This window comes from Grus americana, chromosome 7 (assembly GCF_028858705.1).
Source record: "Grus americana isolate bGruAme1 chromosome 7, bGruAme1.mat, whole genome shotgun sequence".
NCBI classification, from domain to species: Eukaryota; Metazoa; Chordata; class Aves; order Gruiformes; family Gruidae; genus Grus; species Grus americana.
Genome location: NC_072858.1, coordinates 23,811,990 through 23,838,183, shown reverse-complemented (window position 1 = coordinate 23,838,183; position 26,194 = coordinate 23,811,990). Strand labels below are relative to the sequence as shown.

General features: G+C 41.2%; 1 protein-coding gene across 11 annotated transcripts in view; it reads left to right on the top strand.

The window, feature by feature from the left end:
* Window positions 1–26,194, top strand: part of USP54 (ubiquitin specific peptidase 54) — a 107,404-nt gene that overhangs the window by 24,230 nt on the left and 56,980 nt on the right. For 6 of the 11 annotated variants that reach the window (XM_054831703.1, XM_054831698.1, XM_054831707.1 and 3 more), the window contains exon 1: window positions 3,243–3,361. The exons of 2 other annotated variants lie outside the window; for them this stretch is intronic. The gene's annotated coding sequence lies outside the window, so the exon portion shown is untranslated. Of the gene's footprint in view, window positions 1–3,242; window positions 3,362–12,609; window positions 12,857–19,367; window positions 19,456–26,194 lie in introns of those variants that run through there. 3 more of the 11 variants (XM_054831701.1, XM_054831699.1, XM_054831705.1) reach the window with 3 other exon arrangements.

Here is a 26,194-nt window from a genome sequence, read left to right as displayed (position 1 = left end):
TGCTGCTTCTTCATCCTCAGGGGGAGGACTCCTCTCATCATACCCCTGCTCCAACGTGGAGTCCCTCCCATAGGACACAGTCCTCCACTAACTTGTCCAACGTGAGTCTCTCCCACAGGGTGCAGACCTTCAGGAGCAGACTGCTCCAGCATGGGTCCCCCACGAGGTCACAAGTCCTGCCAGAAAACCTGCTCCGGCGTGGGCTCCTCTTTCCACGGGTCCACAGGTCCTGCCAGGAACTTGCTCCAGTGTGGGCTTCCCACGGGGCCAAAGCCTCCTTCGGGTGCCTCCACCTGCTCTGGCGTGGGGTCCTCCACGGGCTGCAGGTGGAATCTCTACACCCCCTCACCCTTCCTCCATGGGCTGCAGGGGGACAGCCTGCTTCACCATGGTCTTCACCACGGGCTGCAGGGGGATCTCTGCTCTGGTGCCTGGAGCACCTCCTCCCCCTCCATCTGCACTGACCTTGGTGTCTGCAGAGTTTCTTACATCTTCTCGCTCCTCTCTCTGGCTACAAAAGCTCTCTCTCTCTCTAAGTGTTTTTCTTCTTCTTAAATAAGTTATCACAGAGGCACTGATTGGCTTGGCCTTGGCCAGCGGCGGGTCCGTCTTGGGGCCGGCTGGCATTGGCTCTATCAGACACAGGGGGAGCTTCTAGCAGCTTCTCACAGAAGCCACCCCTGCAGCCCCTCCCCTGCTACCAAAACCTTGCCATGCAAACCCAACACAGTAACAATCAGCCCAGGGATTTTTTTTTTTTTAATGTGACATTTAAAAATTATTATAATTATTTTTATTGAGGGAAAAGTGTATTTGAGTGTATTTAAATTCCAGATTTAATACTATCAATAATTAAGATAATCTGTTCTAAATATACTTTAAAATAAAATCTCACAGCTTATTTGACACTAAAATTTTAGCAAATGAGATGCTGAATTGAAACTAGCACTAATGAACTGACAACCTAGCTTTTGACAATAAGTGGTTTTTTTTAATTATAGTGTAGATATAGTTGTTTTGATTGTTCCACACTGTTTCTCAGCTTAGAATAAAAGATGAAAAAAGCAAGAAACTTTATCTTTTAATGTTTCAGTAATAGCCTAGAGAGCTGAGAGGATGAGATCCCCTACTTATGTAAGTGTTTAGCATTGGTGCTTACCATCAATATAAATTTAATTGATTGCTCTAAAACCATTTTTTGAAAGTACTTAAATAACGTAATGTCATATAGCTTCTGTTCACATGCAGTTTGAGATTCATACGAATGTGAAATTCCTTTTTAGAAAACATGCCATATCACATTCACCATTTTCTGAAAGATAGTCCTGATTATTTAGTACAGTAATCTTAGGTGTAAAGCAGAAACACAGATCTTAGAAGTACTCAGAAAATGAGGAAAAATTCTCATAAGGGTCCAAACATGAAGAAAATGTTTTTAGATATATAAATGCCTAAAAATGTCAGGGAAAGAAAAAAGGAATAATCTCTGTAGGGGAAAATGAGAGTTGACTCTAATTCAGGTATTTTAATAAATGTATCTTTTATAGTATTTTCCTTATTGCCAAAGCAAGAAGTAAAATTTTGTATATGAGGCTATAATAAATTGTGTTAAAGCATAACTCAGCCTGTTTCTGTATGCAAACCAGAATGCTGTCTTTCATCTTCTGCTCTGACTCCTGCACTTCTAAAGGCCAACACTGTTTTTGATGAGTGCTGGTATAATTGATGGTGGAACCCATGTATGAAACCAAATTAAAAGGACTTTTGCAGAATCAAATAACTGTTTGGAAATACCTGTAGAAGGTTAAGTAAAACCTTTATGATATTAGTTGGACAATGAGTGACACCTTCCTCTATTATGATTTCATCTTTGATATCTAAAAGTAAGAACGATCACTGAGAGCATAGATAGTATTGGGAAAGTAAGTATCACTTGTCGATATTTTACAGATGAGGAACTGGAGCAGAGATGAATCGATTTGCATGAAGTTGACCTGAAAGTTGGAGGACATGGCAATTAAGGCTGGTGACTTTCTGCTACCAGTAGTGAACGAAATAAAAAAAGTGTCTGCATGGCTGCAGCTTGAGAATTCCCAGCAACCTCCATGAGGTTTAAGTGAGGCTGATGTATTTTCATGACTGGGTATATGGCAGTACAATGTTTTCTGTATGGATTAGATATAAATAGGAAGGATGACACAGTATAGGAACTACCGTGTTTCTATTCAAATTTGCTTCTTGAATAGGAAATTTTAGTATTTGTAGCTTCCATTTAATTCTTCTCTCTTCCACATTTAATGTTATTTGCCCAGCTGAGTGGAAGTGGTGCAGATACTGATTTAAAGGTCTCTTGTCCTCCAGCACATTTCCTTAGCAGAGAGGATCACTGAGCAGGGTAAGAGGACAATTGATTTTGATTAGGGAAGAGGATAGTGATATTGGTTTGATTGGTCCCAGTTACATTTTGAGTGGGTCTCATTTACCAGACCTTGATGGTACAAACTAACTGGTTATCAGTTTTCTGCCATATTAAGTTGGGTGGTTTCTTCTGGTAGAAATACAGTGTCTAAAGTAATAGTAGTTGTTTTTCACTGTCTGGCTCTGTACATGCTCCTGAGAACAGGCAAGCCTCCCTTCCCCCATGGGCAAATAGGCACTGTGTTTTTGGGGTGAAAGAGGAAAGTTGTGGCCTTCAGGTGCTTAAGAACTGCTGTGGTTTGGATTTGTGGATAGCAAGCGTGTCAGAGGTGCATCCTTTCGTGGCCATGGGCCGCCTTAAAGAAAAGAGCTGCGAAAAGAACGGGAAATGAAGTATGCTGAGAAAGGCCACCAGGAGAGTGGTTTGCTTACCCGAATTATTTATATAGGCAGCACCCCCGAGATAACTGTTGCCGGGGAGGAGGGCAGCAGGGGTCCGGCAGCGCTGGAGTGAGAGGCCGTGGCGCTGAGGGCAGGGTGCAGCCGAAGGGTCACTTCGCGTTTCCAACAGGTGGAGGACAGGTGTTGAAAGGCCTCGGGCAGCGCACACATGACCCTGTGCTTCCAACCCGAGCCGACGGGCTCCGAGTGTTGTTACCTGAGCGCGGCCATCTTCGTTGCTGCCCACTGCTGGCCAGCCGCCTTCCCCGTGGTGGTTGTGGAGGCAGCGGCCTCACCGCCCCAGCCCCGCCGCTGCCCCTTTAAGGCCCGACCTGCCCGGGGATCAGGTGCGCGGCCGGAGCGGTGACGTCATGGTGCCGGAGGCGGGGCCCTGGCTCCCGCTACCGCTCCCGCGCTGCCCGCGCCGCGGGAAAGGGCAGCGGCGGCTGCGCACGTGTGTGCGGGGTGGTGGCGGCGCTCCCCGGGCGGGCCCGGCCTGCGGGTGAGTGTGCCGGGGGCCCGCGGCCGCGTCGAGACGGGCCGGTGCGTGGCCCTGAGAGGGCGGCGGGAGCGGGCGGGACGGGGAGCGGCGGGTGGGGAAGGCGTGTTAAATGCGGCCGGGTACTGGTGCCGGGGGGGGGGGAGGGTGAGGCGAGGCTTCTTGATGCGCGTCCGCTGCAGCAGGTGTCGGTTTATTTTGTGTTGTACTGGCTGCTGTATAAGCAAATGAAAGGTTTTCTTCTTGGCAAACTACACTGGAAAAACGTGCAGTGTGTAGGGTGTTTAATTATTTGCAAACATATTTTTTAGCTTTTTTGTATAGGCATACATAATGTTATACTCTTCATTTGTATTTACTTGTTTAAACTGTTGCTGAGATAGTATCTGGTATTCATCCACTACCTTAGCTGTTTCTGTTTCTCATGGTGATGAATTGTGCTGTGTACCTACTGTCCTTGGTAGAAAGTGCTATGTTAAATTTAACTTGTGATACTTGGGTAAATCAAGGCAATTCAGAACACTGGAGTTTGGAGTACAGGAGGGATGTAAGGTGTCTTATAGCTGCTCTGGGAAGATTATAGCCCACCTGTATGGGGAAGAGTAATGATCATGCCCTTTGCTAGTTAGATGGGAATGTGCAAGCCCATATGGAATTTACACCACTTAAATCTTCATATGCGCAGGAATTACATTTGCTAGTTCTGATGAAGAAAGGCAAAGTATTGATTATAGCTTTAGTTGTGGGATTTGTTTTTTTGTTGGCGGTTGGTTTTTGTGTGGGTTTTTTTATAAGGGTAGAGGAAACATTGAAACCTTTCTTTGAACATTCTATTTATCATGGAGATTAAATGACTTTTATATTTGCAGTTCTAATTTCTGGCCTAATGTGTTCACTCTTCACGAGATAAGTTAAAATTCGCAGAAATAAATAATGGAAAAAAATTCCCTGTTCAAGGGAATTACCACATGAAGATAAAGTTGGCAGGAGGGCTTCTGTCATTTTGTGGGTAATAGAACGATGTGACAAAGTACAGCAAGGCTTTCTCAGGCTTGACTCTTGACTAGAGGAAGGTCTCTCTGGTATTCTTATGCTAAAAATGTAGGCTAACATATCCCTTTGAAGTCTTGAATCGGAAAGGCCCATCTCTACCACATCTAATTTCTGCATTAGATTCCAAAGCAGATTTAGTCTCTAAATCTACAGAGCAGGATTCTGGAGTAACTCCTCATTAATATAAAGAAAAATGCTTTCACATATAGCCATATATATTTGTTATGATATGTGCTATTTTTAGTTTTCAGTACACACCTCTGAATCCATCTTTCTGCAGGTTGCTTTCATCTATTGCCTTGATAGTGTTTCAGTCTAATCAGTATGCAACAGATGATGTTTTTACTCTCTAAATTTAGCTGCTGATGTTCATACTCTACTCGGTATTCTGTATTGCTCTTTGTAGTGGGCATCCTGCATGGATACATGAGCTGCAACAGCCTTCGTCCTGGAATCTGTATCGTCCTAGTTGACTTATATTAGCAGCAGGCTTTTTTAAGGGGTGAAGTACGCTAATCTAGCATGGTTTAAGACCCATGGAGTCTTTATATGTAGGTATATTAATGTATACTTGTGCTTTGTGTATGCTTCACACCTGGGCGTGAGGAACCTCTGAGTGAATGACACATTGCTATAGTGTTTAATTAGTACTATTTTTTCACATACTTATGCAGAGACTACTGGTGTTCTGTCAGAAGCAGATTTGTAGTCCAAAGGGGTGATGCAGCTTTAGGATGCCAGGCTAAGGTGAACAAGTAAGTAATCCAAGACATAGTAGGATTAGGCTACAAGGTGAAATCTGGTCAATTACTTTTCTACCTGAAAATCTCTTTAACTGCTAAGTATATTTTTTCATTACAGCACATATTACTGTGATGGATGTGACTTTCAGTAGATTTTTGGTGAGTGGCTCATTGTTCCCTCTGGAAGTCATCAGCTATTTCCCACCCTCCTTGTTGATATTTTAGCATCTAAAGCCAATTTAATTTCACTGGCTGCGAAACAAACAATAACCCTCACATGTGTGACCGTATATACTATTGAAAAAGTCATTGGATTTTAAGCATCTGCAGCAGCTTATGTAGGTGCATGCAGTTTTAAGAAATATTGGCTGCTGTTAATGAAATGATTAGAAAACATTTCAAGGTGAAAAGTAAGAAAACTTAAGAAATGCTGTTACTTCCCCTCTTCTTTCTAATGGCAGATTTTCATAGAGGATTTACTTATTTTAATTTGCAATTCATAATTGTTTTAAAATATTGGTATCTGCCCCCCTCAGTGATTGGGGTGATTCCTGGAATCACCTGTGTCATTGACTTTTGTTTTCAGCTCTTCAGTATCGTGGTATGGATTTAAATGCTCTTGGGAGTTCTGTGCTATATATCCCGACTGCATGTCAGTCTGCCAAGGTTCGGTCATAGGACAAACACTAAAAATAAGACACAATGGAAAATAATTAGTGCAGGAAATTTAAAATGGTGTAAGATAAAATTTTATGAGTCTCATTACCTTCTCTGTAACTGTGGCTTTGTGATCTTGTTTTTTTCTGTTGTTAAATTAAGTGATACAAAAGTAAATTAATAAAGGTGAGAAACTAGAATATCAAAGGGAACAAATGAATATAGGTAGGGAGAACTTTCTTGTGAGCTTTCATTTTGGTTTCACAGTGATGTAAGTTAGCTTCCAAAGTGAATCTTCTACCTCCAACATGTCATCTCCTTTTTTTTTTTTTTTGTCACATAAGAGCCTGAAAAGCATTGGGTTTATTTGCTTCACCTGTCTGCATCAATATTGCGTAATCTTCTTTCTCAAGACTTTCTTGCAAACCTTCTGTCAAGGACCACAGCATTACTAAGATCCTGATGTATCAAGGTTTACAGGTTGGGTGCCATAATTTAGGGTCACAAAATTCCCCTAGTTCTTGATGACACCGGGAAAAGTGCATATGGATTTATCACTCCAGTTACGCTGGTCCAATGCCATGTGCGTGCTTTGCATAGGAAAAGTTATTTTCTGATTCCCAATTTAGTCAAACTGTAAATTAATTCCTGAATGTTTCGGGTCATACTTAAACCACAGGAAATTCCTTTTCCTACAGGGAAACAAATTTTGTGCTGTGCCTTTTAGGACATAAAACAGTGTGTGTGTCTGCCCCACCTGCACAGGTGATGGCAGACTTGTCTGTGGCTTTGGACGTGGCATGGCATCATACTCTTTCAAAGAATGTACTTGTGCTTTGATCAAGAAATTTAATTAAGTGCTTTGTTTGATTAACAGGCATCTATAGCCTGGTGTGTTAATTGTCTACAAGAAGACCTTTTACCATGTCTTTTTCATAGGATATTTATAAAACATTTTTTTGGCTCTGGTCCACACACTGAGGTGGAAGTTACAAAAAGCAAGATGGATTAAATGCAGTGCACCGTGTTTTGCAGTCACTGGGAATAAGCATGCAATAGAATTGCTTTTCTTGATTTTGTTTTAGTTTTAGGAGTGTAGTAGCAACAAGAAGTGCAGTTATTTGTGGTATCTGTGGGGGTACCTCTTTACCAAAGAGTGGTATTTTGGTTCCTGCTTGTGTTTGGTAACCTTTAAACCCTGATGGTTTTGTAGACTTCCAGACGTCACAGTGCTACAGGTAAAACTAGTTTGAAGTACTGGATTAGCGTTCCTACATGTAAAAAATCAAACTCCTATCAGGATATGTTCATAATGATGTGCTTAGGTTACTAATGCTTTCTTTTTCTCTTGGTATTTCTTTTTTTTATTTTGAGTCATCTGCCAAAAGGAAGACTGGTTTCAATGAGGAACACTCTGCCTTGTAGTATGTACATGTAAGAAATAAGCTTTTTTTCAGTTAAGTGGAAAATACTCTGTGTACAAACTGGTTTTACTCTTAAAGTTGTAAATGGGCCAGATTCTTTTGTCAAACCGTAAGGTTTGGAAATGGAGTTATGGCAATAGTGGTCTTAATAGCTGAGAACTGGACTTTATATACTAAGGAATTCTTTCCACTTCAATGCACCTAAGCTTATTTTTAAAGCTAGTTTAGATTTTTATTTAGACTACAGGGCATGGCTTCTTAAATAACTTAACTGGTCCTACCACCCCAAGCCACCCCACACAAAAAATACTTGTGGGGCTATGTAGGGAACATTGAGGAACAGAGCTGACTTCAAACTACTCTCGCCTTTCCACCCGGTCACTGTTTACCCTGACCAGGTTGTCCCTGTGGGCACACGAGTGCTTGTGTTGCCATATTGGAAAGGGTTGTGCAAGGATGAGAATGAAAAGTTGGGAGGCTGAAGGAAAGTGGAGGGCATAAAAATTCTGGTCTCACATTAACCAGTCTTTGAATAGTCTTGAAAAGTATTTCTGATTCTCTGTTGATCACTGCCAAAACAACAGTGTGTTTGGTTATTCTTTAGAAATATTCAGAAATGGCAAAAAAAGCTTTTTGCTCATCTTGTAATTTACAAGCTACTTGAACAGCTCTAGGTAACCTGATTTTAATAAAAGAATATCTCAGATCTTAAGGGGGAAAGCAGTATTGATTTTTATCAGTTTTCATTATATGGATCTACTTGGCTTCAAGGCTGTGTCCACCCTACCAAAGCAAGCTCTGTTGACAAAGTAAAATCAAGATTTTGCTGTGCTTCCCCCCCCCCCAGACAGTATTTAAACAGTTGTCTTGCCATGTGGAGAAGGTCAGCTGAGTACAGCATATGTGTTTGCCTAATATGTTTGAACACATTGCCCTAAAGTTTGTTAGACTGTTGTTAGATTTTTGTTGGCTTTTTTCCCTCCTCTTGAAAAATGCACTGCTGATGTGGGAACATGAGCTTCTCTGCCTCTAAACGCCCTCTCCACCCTCCCCACCCCCCAAAAAAAAATTGTTGATGGTCACTGCTTTGTATCCACTTCACAGAATTAACTTTTTTGACCTCAGAGGTTTTCAATGAAGGGGGCAAACATCTGTTTTCAGACTTCTTAGAAGTCCAAGGGATACATACTTTAAATTAAAAACCACTGTCCTAGAAGAATGTACTTACTTAAAACAAAGAGGCTAGAAAAGATTAACCAGGGATTTTAATTTGCAGCAGTTGTTTTGAACTGATTTTTCATGGAGTGCAGTGTGATGTTATCCTAATGCAGTTTCGCTGTGGCTGCTTCAGGAAAGGGCTGGGTGGGTTGCTGGGTCTCGGCTGGGTGCTCCTGCTCTCTCCTTGCTCGGCCGTGTGGCGTGTCTGCTCTTGGTTGAAGTGGCTCATGCAGCTGGCTCGCAGCTCAACGCAATACTCGGAAGCAGTGGGAGCATGAGGCTAGGGAAAGTAAACAGACCGACACAGTCTGGCATTTCCCACAGTTAAATGAAACCACACCTTTAGTCCGTGTTACCGATTGCCACACATGTGTCTGCAGATGGAGGGGCAGCTTTGTTATCTCTGTAAGAGAATCTAACTTCAGGCCACTGTTACAAGGCATTTCGCACCAGGCCTGCTTTTCTGAATCCTGAGACAGCTAGCTGATGAAAAAAACCCTATCATCTTTATTTCCATTGGAAGAGTTGGTTTTTTGCTCACTTACCGCCCTATGCTAGCTTATTTTCCAGACTGCCCAATGTTAGCATAAGGGGAGCAGAAGGGGCACGTGATGGTGAACAGATCCACCCTGGTAGCAGCTGTCAGGTTGGCATAGCTGTATCATAAAACACATTGTAAGTTACCTGTGCAAGGAGTTAGTGCATCTACGTGGTATCTTGGCTTTGGTTGCAAAGCTCACAGAAGAAGCTATTGTAACTACTGTTTCTCAGCTCCTGTACCCCTTTTAATTTGCTGGTCTGTGTTGTGCCAGTTAAAACTGCTTATTGCAGGACTGCTCTGTATTCTGAATAACCGGAATTATAAAAACAGTGCCCTTCATACCTTTATTTTCTGGTTATTTTTGACCCAAATTTGTTTTCGTGATGCAATTTGTAACATGGTCCTACACAGGCTGCCATCTGCAGAACAGAGCATCAGATGAGAACAGGAATGATGTGTGATCTGTGAAAGGTGGGCAGGAACTTCTGCAAACAGCATCTTTGTTGCAGTCAAGAAACTACATTTTTACCACATAACACTCCTGACAAACTTTTCCATGTAAACAAACTTAAGGTATTTAAACTATACTAAATGTGCTGACATTTACAGCTCTATGAGTAGGAGGGCTGTGGTGGAAAATTATTCCAAGGTGAAGGGAAGGGCTAGCATAGCCTTTGCTGGGTAGGAAGCTACACGATCTGCAACAGCAGAAGGAAGCTGAAATCATATGACTCTGCAGACATTGGGAAAAGAACTATTTTCAGTAATGAAAGAATGGTTATTGCAGCGCTCTGTCATCTATATTTTGTTTCTTCAAATTTCTTTTAACTTATGCTTTTGTCATTTTCTTAGACAATCTCTGTTTATCTTGCCAACCGTGAATGTATGCTGTAGGCATACATGCTTCTAATAGATAGGGTTGTCTGCAAATACATTTGCTTCTCAGATTGCTCATCTCTGAACCAAAGCGGAAAAGCAAGGAAGGGAGAGAGTGAGATTTCGGGCTTGTTTCTGTTGCTTTTTCTTGCCCGGTTTTCCTGCCTCATTTCAGTCTGAGGCAGCTATGTGGATGGCTGTATAATTGCTAGCCTTGCTATCAGGTCCCAGTAGCCCTAGGGGCTGCCGTCCTTGACCAGAGCAAGTTTGAGGGTTGCTGTGCTGTCCTAATTTAGATAAAATGTTAGAAGAGTGGAAATGCTCTTCTTTTCTTCTTCTTTCTTCCTATTCTGTGCAGAAATGTGGTAATTGCTCTGAATTCTTTCTTAGTTTGGTGGCAGTGAGTCAGATGCTTAGCTGGAGTGTTTGGCAAAGCTCTCTTCTGTAAGTGCAGCAGTGCTGTTGTGTTTTGGCTGGGGACGTGTCCCCTTCTGTTTGGGGCATGGAGCCCCGCTTGCTGTCTGAACTGTTTGACTGTCAGCAGCAGGGAGTAAAATCTTATTTTCTGTCAGATGCAGTGGGATTTGTTTTAGCAGTAAAACGCTTACTTGTCCTTTGCTGCTGTATGATTTTAAAAAGTTTTAATTTTAGGTGTGATGGAAGCAGAACTGATCTTGCTTTAAAGAAAACTTCTAGAGATAATTTTCATGCTTTCTTCATGTGCTGAATTATTGAAGAACCAGATATTGTTTACACAGGTAACTGTTAGTCTCCACTATCCACATGCTGAAGGACTTTTCAAATACCTGCTTTGACACCATTTTACAAACGTCCACAATTTGATCCATACTTCTAGCAGTTACTCAAGTATATGTGGTCACCGGAAGCATTTCAGCAAAAAGCTGAGAGACTTCTGAAGTGATGGAAACCAAGGCTGAAGCAAATAGGCATTTGTAAACTTCAGTACTACAAAACGCTTGGTGTTACTGATTAAGGTGCTCCTGCCATTTCATGAGCTTTGGCCCACACCATCTCAGCAAGGAAATCAGTGCGGACAGGGGAGCATCTATGTGGTCTTTGTGTCTGAGGAGGAAAGGCGAATGCTTCGTCCTTTGGAATGAGGAGGAGAAAGGGAGCGTAGAAACTAGTGTTTTGTTTGCAAGGGTGCTTGCCAACCTTAGGTCATTGAGCCCTGGACATAATGCCACTTGAACAAATGGACCTGCTAACTCTTGGTAAGACTTGTACGGGTATTTGAAAGGAAACCAGCAGATCCAAGTAATGGTGTGAGACACCTGGAAGACTCAGTCACTGTTTCTGTGATAAAAATGAGGATTAACATATTGCCTTTTCCTGGAAGAGGTCTGTGTTGGTGTTGCAAACTGTACTTTTAAGCCGTTTGGCTTTCTTGAAACAAGCTGAGTAAAGGGTACTACAGAGTTAACATGTTGTTTTAACCACACACAGCTGTGGAGCAGGTTTTGAGCCCAGCATGGTTACTGAACATTGTACTGGTTTTTTGTTCGCAATTATGCCACTATTAGTACACTTCAGAAAATTATTTTATTTGAAATTTGCATACACAAATCTAAATCCTAAAAAAAAGTACATAGAAGCATTATGAAATAAAACTGCTTAGAGTATTGTGCCTTTGCTATATTTTTTTCCTTTCTTGTTCTAACTCCTATTTTTGTCTCACCAAAACTCTATCATTATGGAAAGACATAGTTAAAACTTGGCTCAGCCCCTTCTGTCCTGCAAGACTGGATTGTTCTTAAGGCAAACCAATTTAATTGTATTCCAACTGCTTCCTTTTTGCATTGTTTGTTTCTATTAGGTAAATGGTCCCAGTGGGGATAGTATCTTCAATACCTTGTATGGTCCAAAACGTTATTATATTTCAATCTGATTCTGTTTGTTAGCATTATATTGTGCTAGGACAGAAAGACAATGCTGTGCATTGTTTTTTGTAACACAGCCAAAGTTTTCTTTAAAGTTATTTTGGTCTTGGATATACAGTAACTCTCCCTGTCTGTGCTATGAACGTGACCATGTTAGAAGAACAAATTGATGCTCAATGCAGATAGCAACCAGTGTCCTGGAGCTGTACTGTAAGAGAGTCTGGGAGTAATTGTGTAGTAATACTGCTTCTGAGCTTAAATAACTGAGCTTATGGGAAGTTTTGGGGGTAGGAAGCTGTTTTTCCAAACAAGCTTCTTTTTTCCTTGATTGGTATCACTGGCTTTGAACCACAGGGGATGGTTCCAGGAATTGTCCTGCAATAATTATTCTTCGAAAAACCGCTTTTAAATTTGCATTGCAACCACGGGCCTGCAAACCAAGGGATCAAAATTGAAGCCATCTTTTGAGTCCTTTGCAATTTTCTGTTAAATGGCTACATGTCACTCCTGGTTATCAACCCCTCCTATGAGGAAACATCCTTCATGTTTAACTAAACAGTTTGCAGGAACCTCGCCAGTTCACTTGTCGCACAAGGGGAGCCCTGCCTTGCACAGCCGGGCTGCTGCTGTAAAATGAAGTCATCCCTTACAGCCCTGTCTCCCCCTCCTCTGCCCCCAGTCTGGTCTCTTTTATAAAAGGCTTGGGAAAACCTTCCTCCCTCTTGCCTGGGAGGAAGGGAATTGTTGGTAAGCGGGGCTGGGCCTCTGGCCTTATCTCTGTTGTCAGAGCTGCCTGCTTGGTAGGTGGCAGCGGGGGCAACGCTTTTCAAATGAGACTTTCCTGTGCTGAGGGAGGCCCTTGTTTTTTTGTTTTAACAGCTTCCTATTGTTTGAAACAGCAGGTTGTCCCCTCCCACGCTATTCTAGCTCTTTCCTCCTCCCTTAAATAATTTTTCCATGCAAGTATTACTCGGAGCAGTTACTCTGCCAGTGAGTCCTGCAAGAGTTTTCCCAACGTGCTCTGATCTCTAGCTTTTGTTGCAGTACCACTGTGGAGTTCACGCAACAGAAAGCAGCTTCTGAAGGTAAGTCTTTCTGATTTTTAAATCTGGTGTTTTAATTCAGTGTTACCACTGCTGAGACGTGACTGGTTTTTTTGATTGAATCCAAGCTGTAACAGGAATTCTCCCCTATGTATGGTACTGAAAGGTAGAAAATAACTGCTTTACAATATGGATTGTCTTTGTTTCTAAGATGCAAAGAAAGAGTATCGCTTCAGTTTGTTAATAGTTTGCTTTTCAATATTCTAGTCCTGCTGTCTAATGCTGTTTGTGTACATTTTATTTATGTTTTGCTACATGTGTGAAAGGCACTTTCTAAGCCGTAAGCTGCCTCTGGTCCACCGTACTGTAGCTTCTTCTGACTAATAGTATCCATGATAAATTTGAAGGTGAAGGCATTCAGAATGTCTTCTCACCTTAACGTTTGTCAGAGCTGGAAGGGACGTTGGCAGTTCATTTCCCATCCTTGTTACTTTACAGTATAACTATTACCTAGCCAGAAACTCTCAGGACTGCTTTTTAGACAATTTAGATGCAGTTTTGGTTCCCTCTACTTCTTGAATTCTGTGTTAAAGAGTTAATAATGAAATGAGGTATTAAATATATGTAGATCTCTTCTTTATTATTTTAATGTGTTGATTTGTCAAAGTCAACTTGCTTTGGCTGGTTTCCTGATCCCTGCCTTCTGCGAAGTGTCTTGTTTCCAAAATAAATAGTAATTATTCTGTGAATTTTGGAAGTCTACCACTACTGTTCCATACTTCTCACTGCTTCAGCTTAGCATGAAGTACATCTTTGTTTAAATTTGTAGATTTGAAAAAGACCGCAAACTATTTTCATACATTTGGTGATACTAAGCAGAGGTTTTAATTCCAAAAAATGATAAATCCGGTTTGTCACTGGGGGGGGACGGAGGTGGAATTATTCAGCATAATAAACACATTCTGCCTGTTCAAATGCATTCCAAATATTTTTTAAGGACTTCTTTGTAATCCCAGTGTGTTTCAGGCTGCCTGAGATAATGATCACAGTCTGCCGAGGCAGGGCTCAGCTGATCCACGCTTGGAAGAGAAAGTCCTACTCTCCTTGCCTTGGTTATAACTTCTTGATGAGTTGATTCAGCTCACTAAACCAGTAGGAGATAAAGCAAGCCCCTCTTCTGTTCCTATCCCTGCCAAAAGTGCTAATTTTGTGAGCTGAATTGACTCCTGTGAGTCAAAGGGCAGAGGTGTTAACTGACTGCCCCAGAGCACTGGGGCAAATAGAGAGGAGTGTCCTCCTCCCTGCTTTGGTAGCCCTTGAGGTTTTGGGTTCATTTGTGTGTATATATATATATATAAAGGTCACTCTGGCATCACCTGTGTGCGATGATGGGTCTCCTGCTAGTACATTGTACTTCGTGGAAGTTAGAGAAGCCTTAGGAACCTGGTCATCACTAATCTATGGGGTTTTTTTGTTTTGTTTTTTAACTGGCAGTTCAAAGAAACCTCTTTCTTTTCTTTGACAGAGAAGCCTTGTGGTGGACATACAGGGGCTTATGTGTTTTCTGAAGTTGTTCATTTATAACGTAGTTACGCCTATAGGTTACAGTCAGTAATCTCAAAGTTTTAGGTGTCTTAAAAACCCAAACAGGCTGATTCCGGGTTAGAGAGTTCCCCATCTAAGGCCGGAGAAACATGACAAACAGCCAGAGGAGCGAAGGAAGCAGACTGTGGTGGCTGTCACGATGAACGATGGTTTTGGCACACCTGCTGCCTCGCCACTGAGCTTCTCTGTGCTTGGCAGGAAAGGAGTGATTTGGAGGATAACCAGATAGTTTTGTAGATGTTTTTGGTATGTTTCCATCTTCTCTGAGGGAGAGAAAACAGAAGCACTTGCTTTATAATGTAACAAGTGGCTTGTGAAGGCTGGCAGCATCAACTTTTGGGGCAGGATTTAATAATGCACTTACAAATGGGAAAGTCAATATTATGCTAGATCCAAGGGTCCTTAGAAGCAAATGCAGGGAGACTGATGTGCAATGGGAAGGGAGAATAGTGGGATATAATGAAAGCAATGTGTTAGAGAAAATTATGCTCATACTCCACTTCTGAATAGATATAAACACGTCTATATTCTTTTATTCAAGAAAAAGAGTTTTTCTAGTAATCAAGAAGCAAAATGAAGAGAGCTGGAACAAATGCATTTGTAGGAAGGTTTTGCAGTATGACACAGTTTTTGACTCCACCAGGAGCCAAGTGATATTAATCAGTTGCTGTTTCTCCTGGGAGTTGTCACGGATGTAAACTGTGAGACAAGATTACTTCTTCCAAAGAATAGTGTGTCACAGCCATGTCATTTCATCCATTTTCCAGTTGTGTCTTTTGAGGTTCTGATGTTTTGGATCATAATAAGTCTTTTAATTGATATTTTAATATGTATGAAATTCCACAAGTTTTCTCTAAGTTTCTCATTTACTTGATTCCACAAGAGGATGTGCGTTACTACTGCTGTCCTAATTGGTGAGTACCTCTGTCACCAGAGCATATTGGAATTGGAGAACTTGGGGGGGACTGGGAAAAAATGAGAATGCTAAAAAGCCAGAAAAAAACTTCCTTCTACTCTAGCAAAGAAAATACATCTACTATGGCATGTTTTGGCTCAAGCTCAGAGCAGTTTAGCTTCAAATGGAGTGACTTTAGTCCTGATTGACCAGAAATGTAAGATTTTTCCAGGTCAGCCACTTGGTTGCACGTGTGCACACACACATGCATGATTTATTTTATTTTCTTAATCACAGAGGAAGGATGCATAGACTCTTAATCTGGATAGAATATTCTTATTTTTTCCTGTTTCCCTTACAGGTGTGTAGAAGGAAGTGTTACACGTTGTAATGCCGGTTAAGCAATGGATAATAATAATAATAGTAACAGTGCATTTGAATGCTTTCTTCTAGTAATTTTGTCATTGATTTCTCAACAAAGCATTTATTGTGGTGTAACGAGGTGACTGAAAGTACCATCGTGGTGTGGTAATCCTTGATAAGGATAGCTTTTACAGACCTTGCTTTCCCAGGTATCAGGTGATCATTCCTTGAAGGCTGGTTATTCTGAGGGAGAGGAGTTTTAAACAGGACACTGGTTTTGTCCTTCTATTGCCTTGCTGGTGTTCTGGATCTGCTTCTGGTTTTGTACCAAGTTGCTAATCTTCCTCAGACCCTCTTCTGTCAAATGCAAGAGTTATGTCCCTTCGGCAACTTATTTTGTTGCCAGCATATTGTCTAGGGAATTCTGGGGAAAACAAGTTATATTGTGCAGTGTTAAAATGATCAGAGACACAAGCCTGGAGCAGTATCAACAGGTCTTGTCCTAAGAGGATTTGGCAAGAGGAGGTGTGGGTGACGTGTGGCATGTGACTCTGCTGCGCAGCTGGAAGGTGAAGGCTCTGTCCTGTGACCAGCTCCAGGTGGTGCTGGTGTGGGGGCGGCTGTGTAGTCTGGACTGGGGGCTGTGGGAAGAAGCAAGCCTTGGAGACTGTCTTAGATTGCCATGACAGGATGTGGAGTACTCCACAGGTTTGAGGGGGACATATCTAACCCTTTTCCTGTGGTGGGCTCCCAAAAGACTGAAAGGATTTTAATATCCAAAAAGCCAAATTTCATTTAAATAAGTACTAGAAATTTTGCTTTTTTTAAAAGAGAAAATTCCAGAGAACTAGGGAAAACAAAATGGAAATAAGCTTGCGAGCAACTTTCCAGTTGTCCACTATATCTCTGCTTCCCAGCCTGTCCATCACTGAGTGGCCCCAAATGTCTATCAGAAATTTTGTGCTATGTCTAAGACCAGCCATACCCTGCAGTTCCTGGAGCCCTCTCCTTTGAGCACCCTTGATACTTCCCCAAGGGGGACAGGGCAGGATGGGGCTGCACCCCTGCCCCCAAGGGTGCTAGATGGCACAGCCATGCTCTTAAAGGATCAGACACATAATTAGAAGTAAGAAACGAAATACTTAAATGATATCATCCTGAGACCCAGTTACATCCCCATCCCCTGCTGTGTGAGATGGAGCAGAACAACCCTGAGAGCTGCTTGCCCAAGACGTTTCCCCAAAGCTTCTCTGTGTTCCACCCCAGCCCTGTTCCCTGAGGCACTCTGCTTAAAGGGATGAGACACATCAATTTAGGCTGGGTACTTTTCTCTACAAGGGAAAAAAAGATGAACTGAGTACACAGAATATAACATACCAGTTTAGGGTACTGTGCTTTCTAAATTTCATGTATTCTGGGCAGGACTAAACCAGAAATTGAGTAATCCTTTGTACTCACCCTTGCAGCACTCCTGGGAGTCACTGTTGGAAGGGTATATGGTTTCTGCCAGATGCACATTGTCTTTAATTTCCACAAGTGGTTTCGGCCGTTGGTGCAAGATCAGATTTGGGAGAGTAACAGAAGTAGCTGCTTGCTTTTCAGTAGAGCTCAGACCCACAGCAGCATTGAAACAGTTGAAACACTTCTGAAAGAAATTAAATCTCTGAAGTAAGCATCCTTTTTATTTACAGTCCAGGCTGAAATCCTGTTGTCCAAAGTTGAACAAGGCTGCTGTTTTCAGTAGCTACTCTTTCAGTGTTGAACTGTGTGGCTTTAACATTTGTTGTTGGCTGGGTGCTTTGTTGTGCTGTCAGGTCAGGCCTTGTTTTTGTATATGGGGGAACCTGTACATACCCTCACACTTGCTTTTTTTCATTCTATTTTAAAATAACAACAACAACAATTTTTATTAAGGGCGTTTTCCTCTCCACACATACTAGTTGGTTAAATGTACTATAACTTCCCTGGGCACCCACAGAATTCTGTTTTAATTTCATATTTAACAGGCTGCTTCCAGTTGCAAAGAGAGAAACTCTCGTGAACTACCTCTTCGTGCTCTTTTTCTGCCAGTGAGCAACCTGCAAATAATGTGGAAAGGCTCCTTTGATGGTATATACCTCCTTTCAAGCACTTCCTGGTTTTTTTTGTAGGGAGCTTCTGGTGCCACTCAGTAGTGTCATTTCATCGCCAGGCAGAGAAAAAAATAAATCAAAGCTGTTGACATCATTCTTCTTTTTCTTACCCCAACACCCAACTGGTCTGTTCAGCTTGTATTATACTGCATTTGCACAGCTTCTGCTTCTGTGACCCATTAGGACAGAGCTTGCTTGTACTTAACAAGAGTCTCTTTCATGCTTTGTGGATCTCTCCAGGCCACAGCAGGACACAAAATAATCCCTTTTGCATTTGGTAGTTTCACAGTACTTTTCTGGTGAAGATAAAATAACCTTTCTGAATGAAAACAAGAACATCATCTCCATAAGCCTGGTTTTGGTACAAAGTAATTGTATCATTGTTTCTGCATCTTATAGAATGAACAGCAGCATTTTTCCCAGCAGATCCCAAGATTTTAAGGTATTAAAATCTGTAAACAAAGAGTTGTGTAAGTTTTTAAAATCAGTATGGAAGTAGTTCCTCATGGTAGCATCTGGTAAGACTTACATGAACAGTCTCTTTGAATCGTAACTTAGAAATTTGAATTCAGACTTTGAATTCAAAGAGGCCAGAGTCTTGTGAAAGTTCATATGCAAATCTTACGGCTTCACCTTTCTTACAGATCTAACATAAAATGAAAGATCTGTATTTCAGAAAACCTGTTTGTAGGATACAATCTGCTTTGCACACATGAAACTTCCATCTGTGTATGTATACTACACATATTCTGTAATGTTTTAGTTTCTAAAATGTATTTCTGACAAATATACTGTATATGAAAGTACCTTTTGCCTGTTTTAGCCATCTACTCCAAATTTCACACAGTGGAATAGGTTGAACTGGATTTGAAGGGGTTTTTTGTGTGTTTTTTTTTTAACAACTGCTTGATAAAAAAGGTATCAAGGGTTTTTTGTTCTCCAAAATATTTATTCTAGTACATCTTTCAGAATGTCTTACACCAGAAGAATTTAAGCAGAGTAAATTATCTATTTGTAAGGGGCTTCTCAATGAAAGTAAAATTTCAAGTAATGGAGGTAGGTGCATGTCCTGTTTATATGAGGGCTCCTTTTTCCTGTCTTTGCAGGAATCATTACATGACCTTGCCTGTATTTGTTTAGCTGTGAGTTCAGGACTGGTGTGCATTCAGTTGTCATTATCCTCCTCTTTAAAACACACAGAGCCCTGCAAAATGGCCACTTATTTATGAGATCGTATGATGGATTGGGGCTGCAGCTGGGGAGAGGCACAGTATGTCCACAGTTGTCGGCTTAGCTGACAGTGGCCCAGTTGGCCAGTTCCGGTCCTGGGGTACAGGACCCACAGGAAAGCCATGGCACCATATTGCAAATGCTTTATTTGCTAGTAGGAGACAAGAGCATCATGTGCAAGTCTGGGATGTGAAATTTTAAGTTTTGGTCGTGTCTGTTTGCTTCCTATTTAAAAAAATTGGGGGAAAAACCTCATCAGCTTGCACAGTCTTTTTCTCTAATTTCCCTGAATGCATTGATCAGATGTTTTCCTTTGCTGGTTTCCTAGTTGTATAGAAAGCAAGAGAAATCGGGTGTTGACGTCTACTCCCCCTGCTCATCTGTTCCAGGTTGCTGATGAAGTGTTGGGTATCATGGTATGTTTCCCCCCCTGCCCAACTTGTTTGTCTTTGTCTTACTCTTCCCATATGCTATTAACTGCTGTTGGATACAGGATGTTTTGGTTCAGTAAGCTTTTTCTTGTGGTATGTGCAAGTGTTTTTCCTACTCAGGTTATGAAGTCTTCAGTGGTTTTTGCGGGGAAAATGCTTCTGTATACAAAGCCAAATGAAGCAAAAATGAGTTTCCCTGTTCTTGTTAGTTCAGCTTATTCCCCTAAAACTAAATAGTAATGATCTTAAACCCAAGTTGAGATTAAGTTCTTATGCATGTGTGTGCACGCTCGTGATTCTGCTGAAGTGTTATTTATAGCTATACAGCACAGATGACTGCTTAAAAAAAAAAAGGAATAATCAGCGTGTTGTGGATGCTGGGGCATGGTTTTATATTTTTATGTAGAAGTATTAATCTATATAATGTTCTGCAGGGCAGCAGCACTCCTTCTGCTTGTCAGTTTTAGCAAGGCAGGAAAAAATTATGTAAGCATTTAATACTGGGACCCAGCCCAGGCACCTTAAACTGCTGCTCACTCTTTCTTTACTCTCTCTGCCTATGCTTTGATTGTGCAAGTTCCTCTATACTGCTTCAGTTTTGCACCTTGGTATGTTGTTAGTCTGGCAAGAACGTGAGTGTTCCAACCCATCTTGATGCATGGTAATGGTGTTATAGATAAAACACAAAATACAGTGAATTAATAGTTTGAGAATAAGCTATAACTATTATTTTAATACCAGATACTATCCTGAGCTAAGAGAAAAGAGGGAGGGAGTAAATGCTTTTATGGTACTATCAAATATATTGTCTGGCCCCACCTGTTGATCATGAGGGAGGTGGGAATTGTGTCTGCCCACCCTCTGTGGAGGTTTTCAGTAGCCAGTGGTACCAAAAAGCCCATTCTGTGCCTGTGTTGAGGAAACTGATTTCTGCCCTGGGTGTCATCTTTCCCCTTGAGCACTACCTGGAGAGAACAGTGCATTGCAGTATTTCACTTTGAGATTCTGAACACATCGAAGGCTGTCCATCTGTTTGGTCAAAGTCCACTGCTACTCTCAATGTGTTGCTGCCTTTGCTTAGTCTGCCTTGTCTTTCCTTTGAAATTGAAGTACTAGTAGTGCTGGAGTACTTCTGTTTGCTTGTTTTCCTGCAAAATCTGTTTCTTACCGGTGGTTTTTATTCAATGTGGATGTGTGTGTTGTTTCAAATGTTACTGAAATCAAGGTATAATGAAATAGAGTTTAATGAAATGAAGGGATTTGTGGTGCTGTAATGTGAACAGCATATGCTTTGGGAGTTGATTGCTACTGAATTCTGTTTTAAGGAAGGAAAGGGGTGTGAAGATTGACAGGAGAACTCATAACACGGTAGCTGTTAGAGGAGAGGAAGAATTTTTCTGTTCAGCACTGAAAGTCTGCAAGGTCAGGAAAAACATAGCAGCAGGATTTTAGGATTTAAAAAGTTGTCAGTCATTAAGTCTTATGTTGCTGAATACTACTGACTACTTCTGAAAGCTTCTAGGAACTCTTTAGTCAGTGTTGGGCTGGAATTTGCAAGCCAAAGTAGAAGACTTCTATTTGCTTGGGTCGGTGGTATTAAGGGAATAGAGATGAGATTATTTTCTTGTGAATAAGATGCCATAGGAAAAAGGGCCTTGAAATCTTGTTGCAATAGCTGATGGCTGTAAAATACAGAATTTTGCAATGAAAACGTTTGTTTATAACTGAAGATTGAATCAAATATGGAATTAATCTTGAAGCTCCCCTTTGAAGAGCCAAGGTGAAGATTTGGAAAGGGAATAACTGGCAGCAGGAGGCTGGCTGAGCATTTGCTAGAATCAAACCAGAACCTTCCATTTCACCATATGGTTGACAGCTGCCCTGTTCCTATTTGTCATGATTTTTCTGTTACACAGGATTGATTGGTGATGTTTAACCGCTTTTGAGCGCTTGCATAACATTTGAAGCTGCTGTGTTTTCCCTGTTTATCTGAACTCCACAAGTTCCATATGGAATGGGATGAAAAGCTGGTTTCACCCCACCCTTTCTCCTTGTGAAATGTCCAGCACCAAGCCTAGGGGTAGGTAGGGTGTTTTTTAAATACAGGCTTGGGAGAATAAACTTAGATTTCATGTAGAAAGTGATACAAAAGTTTAGGATAAGCAGTTTGGAAATATCTAGATGTGTTAAGAATCGGGCTTTTATTATCATGTACAGCTATCTTAAAGAACTGGGCAACTCTGAAGGGGAGATCTGAAGGGAGTGCAGATTGTTTTGTAATAGTTTGAATTTGCTTCAGGCTGGGCAGACCTTCTTAATTTTATATAAATTCCTTCCCTCTTCAACTGTCAGAGAAAAGTTGTTGAGATAACAGATCCTTTGGGCTGTGTAACAGAAAGGGGAGCAGCTGCTTCTGAAGGGTTTCCGAAGTAGGACACAAAGCTGTGGGCTCATCTGCCTCCATTCCCTGTAACCTCCACAGCAAATGCATGCTCTGAAAGTACCGTGATGCATGAGATCAGTGGTTATTAATACCATGTTTTTGATATGAGTAAAAGTTTTATCTGGGGAGTGAAGTGTGTTTTGGCAATAAGCCCCACGCTAAGTAAATAACGTGGCCTTTGCATCCCTAGTTCTGCCCTCATCTCTCTCATTGTTTGCCTTCGAACAGAAGCCCTTTATTACTTGATTATCCCACACTGTGCTCTTACAAATTGCGGTCTCTAAGAAGACATGCTTTCCTCCAGAAACTTCTAGATTAGCTTGTAGGTTAAATTATTTTCAATCTGAAAAGGCTGTAATGTTGGCTTTTGATATTTAGAGCTGTGCGTTTGGCTTTTTTATATTTTACTGTAATTTGCCTTTGGTTATCATGCCATATTACAGCTCATTACTGAATGGGTTTTAATAGCTTTTCTGATTATTTGAGAGCCAACTGGATACTTTGAGTCCTCTTAACTGCTTTATGAAAGTCTGGACACAGCTACCCTACTCTCTCTCAGTAGTTCTATGGGAGAAGTGACATACTTTTCCACTATTTTGAACAAAAATGTACGTGGTCCTAGGTTCACACAGAAGACAAGTGTTTATCAGTTGATGTTCTTCTTTCAGGAAGGGCTGCAGAAATGACTGCTAAGAGTTTGTAATCCCAGAGAAGCACCTGCAGGCAGTTGGGAAGAACTTGAATAGATAGAAATTTCCATCCCTCCACCATCACTGAACCTTCTGCAGTTCAAAGCCAATGGCTTTCTGCTGGGATTTTTTTGTGGTTTTTTTTTTTTAAACTGTGAGAGATGCTCTTTAAATAGATGTGGCTGACTGTCAGGCTTAAAATCAAATGATTCAGATTAGGTAAGTGTTTGCAAGATTTCATTACACTGTTTTAAGAGACAATCCACTATAGTTTTATAAAACCCACAAGCATTTTGGATGAAGAAGCTGGAGAACTGCTTGCTGTAAAGAATATCTTCGTGCAGTACAAAGCTATACTTGACCCCAGCAGCATGCAGAGTCTTGCTTTGGGGTGTTTCTGCAGAACACGGTCTCTCCATGCCCCTTGTTGATCTAAGCAGTTAACAGGAACATCAAGTGGATTTGGTTTTGGTTTTTCTGGGTTATTTGTTGGTTTGAAAAGTTGGTATAAGAATATATTCTTTCTTCACTAAAAAAATTTGTTCAGTTTTCTCCCTCCAATCACTGCAGAAGCAGTAAGCTGTCTACTAGTTCAGAAATGCCAATGTTGCCGCTTTAGGGAGCTGCATTCCCAAGAGGCAGTTTGGCCCATCAGTATCCTGCCTACAGTTTCTTCTAGTGGTTGGCAGGCTGTACAAGTACAGTGGTAGTGACCGCAATTACTGCAGTTTTAGTCAAGGATGTGTGTTATCCTAACTTGCTCACTGTTCTGTCCAGTCCCTTCAGTTTTGGTTTCCATTATCTTGCAGTGGTCTCTCAGAAGTGGCCTTAATTTGTGTTTTCTGGGAATCCTGTAGTGTTTGTCACAGGTTTGCTGTACCCTTACTGTCTAAAAAAGTATATCTGTGGTTTTGGGGAGACTTGTGTTTGATCTTCACTCCAAGATAATTTTGATGGTCTTTACTAGCAACTTTTAGCCTCACATTTGGATAATTACTTTTGCATCAGATAAGCGGAAACATTTTCCCGGTGTCTGAAAGACCATTTATCATACCCTTACAGAAACTCTTGAGTATATTTTCTAACATGGTTCTGGAGAGTTAGCCTAAGGTCTGTGATACAGCTTTGTTGTAACTTTACAACACTTCACAGACTAGTAATTGTGCAATAGCAGAATGAAAAATAAGGGAGACCAGTATGAGTCTGTCATGGGAATCAGCGGTGCTGTCAGGTGCTGTCAGTTCCTGGTTCCACCCAGTAGGCACAAGTAGCACAGAGCTGGGTAATTAAGTTGTTCCTTTAAGAGGAAGACTGACAAATGGGTGTAAGCTTGACAGCAAAAGCATCGCAGGTTTTCCCCCCTGCCCCTTTCTCCCAGCATAGCAATCAAGACTGAGAAAATGCATGCATAAAGCAGAAAGTTGTTTTTTTTTTTTTCCCCCCTCTATTGCCCCATTTGCACTATCAGAAAAATCTTGGAGATAGAAATGAATGGAAATAATTGCAGTTTTTTGCAGTTACACTGTATCGTCTAGGTGCGCAAAGAGATCTGTCCAGTATTTCTGGCTAGCTAAGAATCTCAAAAAGAGGAGACATCCCGAAGAGGAGGAAGTCATCCCCTTGAGGTTGTGCAGCAGCTGACTTCTGTCAGAGATGTTTACCTTCAGGATCACTGCCCTGTTCACTCTTTTCTTCATCCAGCCTCGTGGTTATTTGGTAATGGGAACTTTTTCTGTCCCTCTATTTTATTTCATCACCTTCAAGATTGAATTTAGACTGACTTGCAAAGCTGGCTATCCTTTGGGATGTCTAAACTGTAAATGAAGGTCTTAATATTGATAGCTCTGCAATTAAATATAATTTAATCAGTGCAGAAATTAGAAAATGCTTTCATCATTTCAACTACGTGGAGAAAGTACATTCTCAAACCTCTAGCTATGAAAAGTTTTTTCCCTCTAGCTGAGAACAGCCATGGGATCAGCCAAGGGGATCATACCTGTGCTTTCTCACCAAGAGAACCACCCTGCAGGGAGCCATCTAAGTGAAAACTTTGACCAAAATCCATTGTCTTGGACAATTTCTTTGAAAAATATTTAAATAAGGGATTTAAAAGCCATTTCTCATCTGTTTAGGCTTTCGGAGCTGTTGTGGCACATGTAAGGACAACTTGCCCTCAACACCATTAATCTCCTACAGCCCAAAAAGGATCTTGGGGGTGGGAGGTCTCTTTTCTAAATACCCACACATTCATACATTGAAGCATTTACTTTGTTCTGTGTTTTGATAGTTTCTTTAGAAATAGAAGTAATGAAAAATAAATTCTGGACCTCTTATTTAACAGTGTGATAAATACTTAATTGGTGGTTTCAGCCATACCTAGTGCTAAATGGAAGCATCTCCTTTCCGAAATGGATTGTTTTAATTCAGCCATGTGCCTCGAATGGTTCATCAAGCAATAGTCTAAAATGTCTGGAGAGACGTGAGACTGCAGTAAGAGAGGAGTGTTAAAATTTTCCCCCCTTAAAATGAACAGCGATAGTGGGACCTCACCAGAGAACGAAGGATGCAACTTGAGATGTTACATTTCTATGTGATTGATTTAGCAAGCGAATATGAGAATGAACATGGACTTGAACTTCTTTGTGGTACATGTCTTGTAGAGTGCTGTGTTGTCCCAAGGACAGATTCAGGTTTCTTCAGGCCAGAAGTAAGTGTTGAACCATAGCCAGCTTTGCTCTGGGGCTGCGTTGCTGGAGATGCGGTGGGAGTGGTGCCCCATGCCCTTCTCTTGCATGTTGAGCCTGTCTGTGCAGCTGCGAGCCCTCCTGCCTTCCCAAAGAAAGCTGTTGCCAAACAGCATGAATTCAAGGGAAGATCTAGAATGTTGGATTTCCGTTTTTCATTCTATACTCTTTTTATATTTTTTAATAAATTATTTCCTCTTTAACATTTGTATAACATTATTATAAGGCTGTGCAAATTTTCAGGGTTATAGTTAGCTTTTTTTAATCATGCTGGCTATGTTAATTTTGTGCCTTGTTCCAGTGAATAGTGTTCTTAATATGATAAAATTCAAGTACCTTAAAAGTTTTTAGGCTTTCTGCCTCAGTTCATTACGTCTCTGAGATAATGTTTTGAGTAATGAACCAAGAGCATCACTTATGCTTTTGCATCTGACACTCCTCCTGTTTTGGTCATATTTCTGTATTAGTAAAGTTTCCAGCAATGAGAATTCTGTCTCTTTTCTCTAAGAATAGTTTTCTTAGGTCTGATAATGCTGTTTTCTTTTACTTTGGACTCAGTTTTCTGGAGTTGTGCCAAGATGCCACTGGGACATACAGTAGATACAGCTTTTGAATCTGTCTTCTGGGTTGGTTTTTTAATGGGGTTTTGGTAGTTTTTTCATTGTTTTCTGTTTTGTGTGTGGTTGGTTGGTTGGGTTTTTTTTAATACAAGAGTTATGTGGAGTTGCAGTTGTTATCACCTAACAGTAAAATGCTGCAGAAGGCTGGGAAACTCCATCAGCAATTCAATTGTAGGTGTTTTCCTTGTACTATTAAAAAGCTGTTGGCTTGTATGTGTTCTTAATAAG